Source organism: Rhinolophus sinicus, linkage group LG06 (genome assembly GCF_036562045.2).
Source record: "Rhinolophus sinicus isolate RSC01 linkage group LG06, ASM3656204v1, whole genome shotgun sequence".
Taxonomy (NCBI): domain Eukaryota; kingdom Metazoa; phylum Chordata; class Mammalia; order Chiroptera; family Rhinolophidae; genus Rhinolophus; species Rhinolophus sinicus.
The window spans coordinates 54532115-54546413 of NC_133756.1; the positions used below are offsets into that span (position 1 = coordinate 54532115).

General features: G+C 39.9%; 1 protein-coding gene across 8 annotated transcripts in view; it reads right to left on the reverse strand.

The window, feature by feature from the left end:
• The window catches only part of EVI5 (ecotropic viral integration site 5), a 229097-nt gene extending 216054 nt beyond the window's left edge, over positions 1 to 13043 (reverse strand). For 3 of the 8 annotated variants that reach the window (XM_074335138.1, XM_074335136.1, XM_074335135.1), the window contains exon 1: positions 13023 to 13042. The gene's annotated coding sequence lies outside the window, so the exon portion shown is untranslated. Of the gene's footprint in view, positions 1 to 7158; positions 7590 to 13022 lie in introns of those variants that run through there. The other 5 variants (XM_074335140.1, XM_074335139.1, XM_074335137.1 and 2 more) reach the window with 2 other exon arrangements.
• Between the last annotated feature and the right edge of the window lie 1256 nt (positions 13044 to 14299).

Consider the following 14299-nt stretch of genomic DNA (forward strand, 5'->3'; position numbering starts at 1 on the left):
GCAACTGGACCTGGAGCGGAGCTGTGCCCTCCACAACTAAGACTGAAAGGACAACAACTTGAAGCTGAGCTGCACCCTCCACAACTAAGATTGAAGGGACGACAGCTTGACTTGGAAAGGGATCCTGGAGATACAAACTGTTCCCCAATAAAGTCCTGTCTCCCTTCCCCAATAAAAATCTTAAAAAAAATAAATAAAACTACACTTTTATCCAGTATCTGCTAACACTGTTCTAACAAATTTAATTACATAATTTATAAGAATACGAGATTCATTTTTGGCATAGCAAAAGAGCTGTGCCAGGCCAAAGAAGATAGCACCTAACCATTTGAGCACCAACTCAAAGGTAAGCTAATATGCCCATCTTCACTTCTGTGTCAGTGCTTACACTTTCCTGTAAAAAACAAAAAGAGCAATGATCCATAATAAAGCCAGGAGTTAGCAGTTCCCTAAAGAGAGAGCCCTAAACATGAACTGAAGACACTGAATAGGGAAACCAACAATGAAGACCCAGATAATAATAGTCGTTTAACCAGCTTTAGGGAACACTTTTCAGAGCATAACTGTGAGGAGCGGATCAATACAAAGAGCAATTAACAAGCACTAAACCCACTTAAATGATAAACTGCAAATAGCACCGGCAGGGACAGCTCTTTTGAAGAACAGGATACAGTAATAAACAGCTAGAAATAAAGAGATACACTCACCAAGCAACCTGCAATAATGAGAAATGGGATGACCCTTTCTAAACAAGCATATGGGGCCACAGTCAACATGTTCTAGACACAAAACACAATTAACTCCATGTTTCATGAGGAAGGACTATCCTACCACCAAGATAGATAGTAATAAATGCCAGTTATCTTTGATTGATATTTTGAATTTTATCTGCAAACATAAAAGTAAAATAATTAATTGGTGGAGGAGCAATAAGGCTAGTGAGAATAGTGAGCGGTGATAAGTTTGTATTTTAGAAAACTTGTCAAAAATTAATTTGAAGAGCAACAGAGGGCTATAACAGTTTCCTATCTTGCCAAATAAGGACATTATAGAAAATAAACAAAGAAAACACACCTAGCATTACACATTTCATATGAAAAAGGAAATTTTTAAGCCAGAAAAGGAAGGACATAGTTTAATGGTAAATACATTAAATTTTATAAATTTAGCCTAAGAGAAAACAGATTATATTGAGAATATTTCATTTCATTATGAACTTTATGGTAAAAATTATCTCAAAGAGCATTTGGAAACCTAGTGTTTTAAAGAAAATAAAGAGTGAAAAGCAGTTAACAAACCAATTATAGGAGCTTAACATAGATGCTTTAGTGGGTGGTTCTAACTAATCGTTTTATGGTAACTACACACTAAGAGCTCTACAACTTTACCTTTAACAATAGTTTTCAATTTTTCCTGGTACAGTATCTTTTTTCAAAATAAAAAATTCTGAGTATTATCTCCTCCTATGACCATAGTTGGATTTAAGTATTATTGATTGAAATGACAAAACCCCATGACCTTTTAATAATTTTTATGTTACAAATATGCAAATCTATTCTTTATTCATTCAATATTAAATGTTTAATGCACATGGGGATTTCCAGCCCCCCTGTAGTGATCCACAGCCCAATCAGTTTCTCTCGTCACGCATCTCTTTACCATGAGTTTCCCACTACAGAAAGTATCAAATAGCTCAATAGGCTGGTTTATCTTTAAAATAATGTCCAATTCTGAGATTGTAAGATTCTGAGACAATGAGTACTTCTCAAAAGAATTTTGAGACTTCTAGAGAAATGACAGTTTGATCCAATATTTAGTGCTCTCCCTCCTAACACTCTATTTAGATAACAGTAAAGAAATTTAAAAGCTATAACCCACCAAGGAGGAGACAACAGTGGAGGTCAAATGGCAACACATTTTTGAACAATGGAAAGCAGATGATGGACTTTCAGGCTAAGAGAGCAGATTGACACACACATCTAACTGTGCTCCCTCCTAAAACTCTAAAACAAGCATAAAAACGTTTTGTGTTGTTTTGTTCTGTTTTTAGAACAAACCATAAGTACAGAGAGAATGGAAAAAGAGACAATAGCAACACAACTTTGGAAGCTGGAAGGAAGATGGGTGAGTGGTAACTGACTTAGTGAAAGACAGGCAATTTACAAGTCCGCAGTGCTGACAACTAAGAACAAACCCAGTTTACACTGCAGAATCCTCAAAAGGCTCAGGAACTGCCAGAACAAACAGGAGGGGGTGGGAGGGAACTAAAGTAAGAAAGGATCAGGTAAAAACTGAACACTTAAAAACCTAGGCCCCATTTTTCCTCCAAGTTGCTGGGTGGCCCAGCAATCCTCAATGCAGCAGCTGATTGGGGATTTATTCTCTCAAGAGGGTAAATTATAAATGATGGAACAGACACGGGTATCCTAACAAAAAGAGGAACATTATGTGATCCTATATACAAATGCTCTATGGCTCATTACACAACCCTCTATTCCTAAGTTCCCAGATCACTGGTAACCAGAACCCTGCTCTCTAAGCAAAAAACTGGAAGATACGCTCTGAGAAATCTGACCAGGACAAAAGGAAAGACCTTGAAATAACCTCAAACAGTCCATCCAAACCAATGGTTTCAATCTTAGCCACGCACTGGAATCAACCTGGGCAGCTTTAGAAATTACTGATGCTAATATGTATGGCGATAGAAATCAGAATATAGTAGTTGCCTCTGGGCTGGGAGTGGGAATATAGAAGAGATACAAAGGAATTTTCTAGGGTTTTCACAATGTTTTGTATCTAGTGCTACTTACACTGGTGAATACATGGCAAAATCAAACTATATACTTAAAATCTGTATTTTACTGTATGCAATTACACCTAATTTTTTTTTAAATTATTGCTGTCTAGGTCCTACCCACAGAGATTTTAATGTATTTGGTCTAGCAGTAGTGTGTGTGTGTGCATGTGTGTGTGTGTGTGTGTGTGTGTGTGTGTGTGCATTTTAAAGCTCTATGTAATTTTAATGTGCAGCCAAAGTTGAGAACCACTGCTTTAGATTCTAGATTATAGAGTAAAACTGTAAGTCAATAAGCCCCACCTATAAACTCAGGGCTTCCAATCAGCTTTCAGTCACCCACTCTCAATCATGAGGAAACAACCAAGAATTACCAGATGTTGAGGAAGGCTTCTGCTGAGACTATGCCAAACAGGAGGAAAAAAAAAGTAGCTCGGAGGAAACAAGCTATACAAGGAAAAGAAAGCTTAAAGAAACTACCTTTAACATTCTCAGACAGATAAGAAGATATGGCCTCCATGAAACAAGAAAAGAAATGGAGGAATATGTAACTAAATAGAGGAGGGAAGCTAAACCTACAGGCCTGCAGAAGGAAATATGGGAAGGATATGCCTCACTAACAGAACCCCAGTAAAACAGCACTTGGGAGTCTCCAGGTATATGGTTAGTGGGGGAGCGGTAGGGGGCTGACAAACAGGTTAGTGGATTCAAGTCTGTATACAGACCCTCCAGTTTCTCCACCATTCACATTCTCTCATAAATTTAATTTCTGGAAACGCTGACTTGGAGAGACTCCAGACTCAAGAAGAGAAGAGTGGAGTAATGCTTAAAGCTGAAAGCCAAGGGATTAAGCAGAAATACAGTAGTCCCTCCTTATCCACTTTCAGTCACCTGCAATCAACTGTGGTCTGAAAATATTAAATGGAAAATTCCAGAAATATATAATTCATAAGTTTTAAATTGCACACCATTCAGAGTAGCATGATGAAATACTGCACCGTCCATCCTGCCTGGGATACGCATCACCCCTTTCTCTGGCATATCCAAGCTGCATGTATATGTGTATATATACGTGCTCCCCGACCATTAGTCACTTAGGAGCCATCTCACTTATCAGATCAACTGAGGACGTATCACAGTGCTAGTGTTCAAGTAACCCTTGTTGTATTTACTAGTGACCCCAAAGTGCAAGAGTAGTGATGCTGGCGATTCAGATATGCCAAACAGAAGCTGTAAAGTGTTTCCTTTAAGTGAAAAGGTATGTGTGTATAGGAAAAAACATGGCATGTACTATACAGGATTTGGTACTATCTGCAGTTTCAGGCATCCACTGGGGGGTCTTGGAAGGTATCCAATGGGGGTACTATTCACTATACATACAGTAGTCCCCCATTTATTTAGGTCTTTTATCTATTTCAAAGACCTAAATAAATGGGAGGACTACTGTATGTATAGTGAATAGTTGCCTCCACCCACAGACCACTTCCTTTGCCCAGAACACTGGGAGTCGGGTATATTACCTACCGCCGGTTTGATTTAAATGCCCCCTTTGCATGCAGCCATACCAATTTTCATCATAGAATTCTTCTTAGTGGAGGAAAAAGGTCTTTTCTTGAATTTCTACCACCCCTCCTGGACTCTAAGTTCCTTAAGGGGCAGCATCTTAATCACCATTGTATCCCTAGGGCCTCACACAGTGACTGTCAATATACTAAACATTCTCTAAATCTTGAATTGGTCCTAGACACTGGCGATACCATAAAAAATTAATAATAAAAATAAAATTTAAAAAAACCACCTTGGAAGACTAGAACATACAAGGTGTATTTGGACTAGGCCCTAAATAAAGATTAAAGATTTAAGATTTATTGATGAAATTACTGGGATTTGTTTTAAAATAATCCCATAGCCCTCACCCCCCCCAAAATTAGTTGTAGCTCTCAACATACTGGTCACAAATGTTTTAAAATATCATTTATAATAACATCAAACAATATCAAACACCTAACAAATAACAAAAAATGTGCAAGACTTTTACACAGAAAACTACAAAACACTACTGAGAAAATTTTTCAAAGACTTAAATAAATGGAGGAATATACCATGTTCACAATTGGAAAACTCAACATTGTTGTCAGCTCTTTCCAAATTGATATATGGATTCAATTCCATTTCCAAAATTTGTGGAAATGAACAAGGAGATTCTGAAATTTACATAGAAATGGTAAGAGCCAAACACTGCCCAATCTTAAGAACAAAGTTAAAGGCCTTATATTACCACGTAATCAAAGTTTATTTTAAAGTTACATTAATTAATATCGTGATATTGGTGCAAGAATAACAAATAGACAAATGAAACAGAATGGAGTATCCAGAAACAGATCCACAGGTATACAGTCACCTGAAAAAGTGCCACACGCTGCAGAGGGGCAAGGATGGTATTTTCAATAAATGGTGCTGGGTCAAATAGATATTCATTTGGTAAACAGTACATCTTGACCCCTACAATCCATCAGGAATTTACCATAAATTGTACCCCTTAAATGTGAAAAGTGAAACAGAATAAAACTTCTGTAAGGTAACACAGGAAAATAGCTTCATATTCTTAGGTAAGGCATAAATTTCTTAAATAGGGCACAAAAAGCAGTAATCATACAGAAAAAGATTAAGTATATTTCATTAAAATTAAAATTTTCCACTCATCAAAAAGCTATGTTTAGTGCCAGGTGGGTACTAGACTAATTGGGGGATCACTTCGTAAATCATATAAACGTCTAACCACTATGCTGTTCACCTGAAACAAATGTAAAATAATACTGAATGTCAGTTGTAATTGATAAATAAATTTTTAAAGGTCATTAAAAGAGTAGAGGCAAGATGCAGAGTGGAAAAGATTGTATACATATATGTATACACACACACATATATCTATATCAGAAAATACTCATATCCAGAATAAAGAATTACAATTAAAAAAAGACTTAACAGGCACTTCACACACACAAAAAAAAGACATAAATGGCCAATAAAAGATACTCAACCGCAATCCGCAGGAAAATGCAAAATAAAACCACAATGATCTATTACTGCACCTCTATTAGAAGAGTAAAAGTTTTAAATACTGACAAGCGTCAGCAAGCATGTGGGCTACAACCACTTTCGGAAAATAGTCAACAGTACCTACTACTAAAGTTTCATCATTCACATGCCCCACAAACCAACAATTCCACCCCTAGGTATAAACCCCAACTTAGTAACGTTCAGTTTCTTGATCTGTGATGCTACACTTAGTAAAAACTTATTACCTGCACACTGAGGATGGTGTGCTTTTTCTGTCTATCATACTTCAGTAAGTTTTCTAAAATTCCTTTGACACAAAGTTCTCAGAGACCTTAAGGCTAGTATTTTAGAATAGAAAAGGAGTGTCTGGTAAACTGCAGAAAGTTTACTAATAAAGTAAAAACACAGAAATAGCGACTAACACGTATCCGCCCAGAACAGAGGTAAAAATTACCGATAGATAATTGTTTTTGATCTTCATAAAGCATTGGATTTCTTCCTTTCAGCAAAGAAAGGAGTTTATTTTTCAACACTGTAACCCAAAGAAAAGGTATCTTTGCAAGAAAACACTGCTTTTCAAAACCACATCTAACAGCAATAGATGAGAGCAAAGCGAGGGAACCATCCAAAAAGTTTTGGTTAACTCTTCGATGCAAGGATGTCAGCTGAGTTGATCTAAGACGCCCAAAAGACAGACAAACACGAAGAAATCACAGCAACTCTAAAGCGAACACCAACACCACAATCTAACCTATCGGAAATGTGCGGTTAATTTGAGGCTTGCCCCACTAGTCATAAGGTGATTCAGTGACGGGTACAACCGCTCCCCAAATCCATCCCCGGGAGTCATGTAGCACACCTGGCTTGCCCATCACCTGCCTGGAGACGCGATCTGACGCAGAACCCCGGAGGCCAAATAAAGACACTAACTTTGCAAGGAGGGCAGGCGGTCTCGCCCGGTCGGGTCACACGGCGGGAATAGACTTCTGGCCTCGAGGGCAGGGGTGAAAGGCCAGGATGCCCCCACAGGATTTACGAGGAAGGCTCCCCGAAGCTACCTGGTCCCTCCACCTCCCTGGGACTCCACTGGAAGATCGGCTCGCGAGTTTCTTCCCCAGCGCCCCAGACAGGAGGGTCCCGGGCCGCGGCGGCTGCAGGGAACTTAGGCCCCAGCGGGGCCGGACGCGCCCGCCCAGCCCGCGCCTCAAGTTTGGTGGCAGACCCCACTCGCAGCGACTCGGCTCCGCGTGCACCCCGCGGAACCCGGGCTCGCGGCCTGCCCGGCCTGGCGCAGCGCCTCTCACCTTGGAAACGTTGGGTGGACTCCGCTGTAAACATTAACTTCCCATCCAGCCGGCAGCCGCGCCGCCGCGTCTCAACGCCTCGGCCCCGCTCCAGGCTCCGCGGGCCGCCCTCCCGTCCTCTCTCCAGCGCCACGCTCACTCAGAAGCCCAGGGCAACCTCCGATCCGCACCCACTCCTCCCGGCGCCGCCACTGTCTCAACCACTACGCGACCCCGAGTGTGCCCGCCCGCGGGTTCCTCCGGGGTCCGGCCCGGCCGCGTCAGGAATGCCCAAAGCGCAGGCGCGTCAGGGCCTTAAAGCGACCGGGCCGCCTCTGCAGCATAATGGGTTCGAGCCGAGTAGGGGCCGGGCTGGCCGGCCAAGAAAAGGAGAAGCTGAAGCGATTGGACCGTGCGGAACGGAGGCGGGGAAATCCCGCTCCCTCCTCCGCCACTTTCAAAGCTCCAGCCCTCGGCCCTACAAATTGCTGACTTCCTCAGTCTCTTGAACCGCCCCATGCATGTCAAAGCTGCACAACACACACGCCCTCAGGGGCCCGAAGCGACCCCGAGCTTAGGGATGCGGGCCTCGGGCTGCCGCGCCGCCCACGCGCTTGTCTCCCAGGCCGCGGGCGTGCGATGCAGACGCCCAGGCTTCAAAAGGCTGCCTGAGCTCCCCGAGAGGTGACCTAGGTATCGCTCAAAAACAATAATCAATGCGTAAATGGCACTTGTGATTGCAAAATATTCTCAGTCCTCTCGACATACTGGGTTTGTGCAGAGTCCGGCAGGGGATAGAACATGGATAGAAATATGGGAGGTCCAGCCGGGCAGCCATCCAATATCAACGAAGAAAATCTTAGAAGGAAAGTACTTAGTTTGATACAGAAGCAACCTAATTCCGGTCTAATCCCAGGAAAAACAGACAAGAAAAATAATGAAGGCAATATAAATTACTTTCATTGTACATTTAGAAGTGACAAAATGATAGTAATTATCAGCACAGAAACACCAAAATTACTTGCCTAGAAATTATTTAGCCCTGGTTATTTTCTAATTTAAACTTGTAATCTCCAGAAGGGGTTTCACTGTAATAAGCATTTAAGAAAAAGAAAAACTCTCCATTTTTTCTAACATGATTGGGAAATACCAAAAAATAGGAAGTAGAGCCATGCCCTCCCTCCAGCTAAAAACTTTGAAACCTTGACATTTTATCTGAGGCAAAATTTTGCATAACTTTAAGTCATGCCATTATTTGAAGTCGATTTCAATTAACAACTTCATTGCAACTGAATCCATCTTGATAATCTAAGAGACGTCTTGATAATCTACCTTTTCCTCCTACGTTTCAACTATCAGCAAATCCTGTTGATTTTACCCCCCAAATTTTCCTTGAATCTGTCCTCTTTTTATCTCTTCCATCACCACCCTAACCTCTGTCAGGAGTGAGGGGTGACTAGCCTAGTCTTCTAATTGGTGTATCCATGTGTGCTCCAGTCCTTCTCTAATCTCTTCTCCACACAAAAGGCTACGTAAGCCTACGTGACCCTGTCACTTCCCAACATAAACCACGTCAATAGCTTCCCAGTCTCTAACACAAAACCCTTTAACAAACCAACCCCTGCATAGTCAGGCGCCTTGTCCACCTCTCCACCTCTTCCCACTGTTCAGACCACATTCCATCCTGCTCTCTCTGTTCCAGCCACATGGCCTCTTCCCATCCCTCAAAGCTTCCTCCCTCCACAGAGCTTTTGCATGTGCTTTGCTGTGCACCTAGAGAGGTGTTCAACCCTCAACCTTCTGACCTCAGCTCCAGTCTCTACCTCTGAGAAGCACCTTCAGACCTCCCAACATTGGTCCTTTCCTATCACACTGCACTGAAACTGTAATTGTATGATTATTTTGGTGAATTTTTGTTTCCCCCACTGGACTATTTTTTACCTCCACAAAGCCAGAAGCTTAGTTTTCTTTAGTTCATGGCTGTATTTTCATATTGTTCAATACATATTTGTTTCATCAATGAGTGAGACTCATAGAATGGCTAGAATTTGAACTAGATGTGGCTTAAAGGTTACCATGCCATAGAAGGGTAAAATGTCACAATTTGACATTTAGAATCAGAGTCTAAAAAGAACTCCAGTTATTTTAAAACTGATTTTATATTGTTTTAGCTGGGCTGTCATAAGATTCTTTGGGTAACCTTTAAAACTGAGTTCTCAAAGCACCTTGTATAAACCCCTGAATTAATATTAATGATAGCTATGGAATGGGCCCACATGAAACTAATTACATTGGTTGCTTTAAGGGAGGAAGGCTGGGTGACTAGAGAACAGGACTGGGAAGGCGACTTTTGACTTTTGCACCTTTTCAATTTCAAACCATGTGAATATATTACCTATTCGAAAATAAGTAATAGAACAAAGAGTGTATGCTGTATGATTCTACTTACTTGAAATTCGAAGGCAAAAGTAATCTGTGATTTAAAAAAGGCATAACTGGTTGCTTCTGGTTGGGAATTGACTGGGAAAGAGCATGAGAGAACTTTCTGGGTGATAAAAACAGTCTATATCTTGACGGGTGTGAGTGACATAGGTGTATTCATTTTGTTAAAAAATGTACCGTTAACATTTCAATTAATGTAAATTTTATCTAAAAACTATATAAATATAAATGAAATTTATTATTTTAAAATAATAAATGGTTGAGTACCAGAGAGTACGTGGTTGAGTACTCTCTGTATGAGTATTGGCTAAGGGCTGCACATACAGTATTTCTTTTCATCTTCATACTATCCTCATGAGGCAGGTATTATTATAACCCTCTTACATATGAGAAAACTAAGACTTAGTGAATACCAAGTAACTTATCCCTCTTTATACAACTGGAAAATGGTGGAGCAGGGCTTTGAATCCAGGCAATCTAATGCCAGAGCGGTTTAATGTATATTAATTACCCACTAGATCAAGAGCTTCACAATGATTGAAATAATATTTTATCAGGCTTCTCAGTAGCCCCAGCACTTTGCATAGTAGCTGTTCAGTGTATTTTCAATGAATAATAAAGAACAAGCTTGGTGTTGATGTTATTGGTGCAAATTATATATTTTTAATTGGTTGCGTGTGTATGTGCATGTGTATGTGTGTACGTATTCTGAATAATCTAAATAATCAGCATCGCTATGCTAAGTGCCTACATGTACTGTCTCAAATAATGGCATTGGCCTGAGGAGATAAGCTTGTACCATTAGCTCTGAGCTTCCAGCACTTTCCCTCATCTATTCCTTTCCTTCATTCACTCTGAGCTCATCAGTTTATTTGATGAAACAGCTTACACTTCACCTTTTCACTGAAATAGCTAACTCTAACCAGACAAATAGCTAATTCTAATCTCTCACGAGTCCTTGAGCACTTGCGTAAGTGAAATTCCACTGTGTGAATTCCACACCAACACCACCTCTGCTTCAGCTCTCTGCCACTCTGCTGTTCACACTCTGGAACTTTGAACCAGAGTAGAAGATAGAGGAAGGATGGGTGTAGTGGGCAGTTTCACCCTCTGCAAACAAGTTCATTTAAGGTAAATTCAGTTAGCAATTCAAAGTTTTCTGTTCTAATGCACACAGCAATGATTTATGTCACTGTCATAAACGGAAGGTCTGAGCTCTATCCTGTCTAAACCTGGCAAAGGTTGAATCTCAGAACACCACACTCTCAATTGCCAAAGGTTTTTTATCAGTCAGCCATCTGAGCATCATTGCTCACAGAAAGGAAAAGCCAGCGAGGCATTCCCCTGAGCAGCAAAAACCGCCAGGGCACAGAAGAGGAACTCACCCATGGAGTCAGACTCACAGATGAGCAACACCCACCCACACCCTGAGCAGCTAGCATTTGAGGCTCCCTTGGAGAACCAGGACATCTCAGTTACATTCTAGGATTGCGCTGTCCAGTACAGCAGCCACTAAGCCAGCCAATGTGACTATTTACACTTCAATTTAAACTAACTTAAATTAAAATTTCAGTTTCTCAGTTGTACGTACACATTTCAAATCAAGTGCTCGATAATAGCCACATGTGGCTACTGGGTACTATCTTGTACAGCCCCAGTATAGAACACTTCCATCCATCGGAAGGTTCTCTTGGTAATGCTATTCTAGAAAAAAGGAGAAACAATACTCCATTGCGACGCCCAGCTAATGTTCAAATTTTTTGCTTTGGAAAAATGAAGGCTCACTGTAAAACAGTGACAACCTATTTCACTAGGCTCGTTGCTTTCCACAACACAAATTCAAAAGGTAGTCAAGCACAAACACAAAAGCTGTGGCCTCTCCATGTGTTGAGATTATAAGAACAGCTTTAATCTCACTACTTTACCTCCACCACATTCCATTGTTTGCAAGACCCAGTATTTTAGGAAAGAACATTGTTAAGAGGCACACAACTCTGTTGCCATCTCTTGGCACTAGTGGACAGCTAGAGACTAGACTTGCCACAGTTGTGGAAAAGAACCAGCTCTCTGGTGCTAGAGTATGGACATGATTTCTGTATTAAGACATTCACACTACCAACCCATCAACAGCTTTTAAAATTGCCTCACCAAAATGAGACACCCCACCCACCACACACACACACACACACACACACACACACACCCCAAAAAAAACCTCCCAATTCCCACCCCACCCACCAAAAGGAGAAGTCCACTCTTTTTTTGACTTTGTGAAATGTCTGTTTTAAAGCAAGATAAAATTTAGTGCAACTAGAGTAGTAGTAATTCTATTTAAACTATCCAATTATCAGGGAGCTAATAACCTCTATATTAAGGCAAGATTAATATAGATTAGGTGACTAGATTATGACCTAAAATTTCAAGTGTGCTTGCCAAAAATGTGCTTAACCTCTTTGAGCTCCAATCTTCTCATCCATAAACTAGAGATAGTACTAATAATATCTATGTAAGCACTAAAGTAACAATAAAATAGAATAACATATGCAAGGTGCATGATAAGCATTCAACAAATGGTAGCTATAGTACTTGCTATTATCCAAAGCCACAAGCACTAACGTGCAAAAACAAAAAGATAGATTGGAAAAAAAGACTCTGAAGTACAAAAATACTGACTCCACCACCTGCTAATTATCTGGCCTTTAACCTCTATAAGTTTCAGTTTCTTAATCAGGCAAAGAAGGACAACAGTTGCCAATAATAGATGTGTGATGAGATGTGTTATTTCATGTGAAAATGGTCTAATAATAGTAAAGTCAAGCATAAACTTTGGCTGATTTTAATTAGCACTCTGTCCCACTTCCATCAAAAAAGATGAGGACACTAAGTTAGGAAGGTGTTGCTTTACAGTAAAATTAATTTAGTGTTTATTATAAACTGCTCTCCTAAAACCAACTGGGAAGTAACCACTGCGGAAGGCATCACTGAAAGGCCACAAAACCATTAACATTCTTACCAAATGCAATTTGAGAACAAGTACAATGGTAACCAGTCATTTTTCCTCAGCTAATCTTTTTCTCTGCATGAGAAATTTGAAGCCCATACAGAGACATTAGGTCTCCTCTGAAAACGTACATTCAGAAAAGATAGCCAGCAACCAATTAGAGCAAAGAGAGAAATGGTATTGAATTACAAAAACATCAGTTACTGACAGGTGTGGAATTAAACCTAACACTTCATAAATTCTTGTCCATCACTTGAATGGCTGCAACACAATGAGATAATATTCTTAAAATAAAACTGAAGAAATGTTAACAAGCTGTTTCTGTTTTGAAGATTGAGCAAAGTATACTAAAACCCTAACTCAATAACAAAATATTTCCTGTTGCAGTAATTACATTTTTATAAGTTTTAATATAAAATCAAACGTTGTTTTAGACATTTACCTGTTTCCTTTTAGAGTTTGTAAAGGCAGCAGTCATTATGGTGGTAACCATGATAAGCAGAGAAGACAGGGAGACTGGGAATTTGCATTGAATTTATAGCTGACTCATAGGGAGTGTTTACAACGACACTGCCGCTGGGATCCACCCATTGAACACCCTTTCATTTCCATCCTATATGTTTGTTAGGTAGTACCTTTAGGGGAATGTGGGGGACCAGGAATGCAGGACCCAAAGCTGTTTGGTCCTATAAGTGCTAATTAACTTTGTTTTTCTTCCACCTTTCCTTCTTTTCTCCTTCCCTCCCTTCCTTTCTGTGTGTCTTTTTCCTTCAATAACCTGATTTGTTTCAGAATGACAACTGTATATTAACTGTATATTAACAGTTGTGTTCGAGGTGCTGACTCTAAGGCATTGGCTAGAGGTTTCTGCTGATCAGCTCTTGGAATTTGACACTAGACAAAATTATTAATTTGGTAGGACTTGCCATTTGTGTTGTTTTTTTCTCTCTTTAGCTGAGGTTTTGGAATACTATAGGTATTTTGTTCTAGGAATAGATATTGCATCTGTGTTACTCAGGGCTATTAATTGAGAGTTTCCCATGAAATACAGAAGCAAGTGATATACCTTGTGAGAAATATCTAAATAAAGATATTCCATTATTCTTTCATTCTCTTGAAAGAGATCGGATATAATATATTAGTGTTAAAAGAATGCCACTCTAATAATGATAGATTAATTTTTAGAGGTTTTACCATGAGTTGGGCTATGGAAGCACTTTTCACCTATCATCTCACTTAATCTTCACCATAACCCTATTATTATTGTATCTTCATTTACAAGTGAACCCCAAGCAAGTCACTAAGAATGTTTCAGTTACTTAGATATTCATTCATTCAGTTACAAACATACTAAGGACATACAATTGTGTCAGGCACTTTCCTAAGAGGAAGGACAGTTGACATTTTCAACACCTGCAACATGTAAGCAATGATGTTAGGTGCTTCCACACGAGGCAGCTATCATTAGGCCCTTTTAAAAGATGAGGAAGCTAAGGCTGGTCCAAAATCACAATGATAAGAAAAGAAAAAGCAAAAATGCCAGCATAATTCTCTCTTCACTACAAAGCCTGTGTTATTTGGAGTTAACAAAAATGTAGCATCTGTGATCAGACTCTAGGGTAAGAATGTATAGTCTGGTGTAAAAGATAGACATGTGAACAAATAAATAATAATGATATGTACTATTATATGGAGATATAATATGGTGGGAATATACAG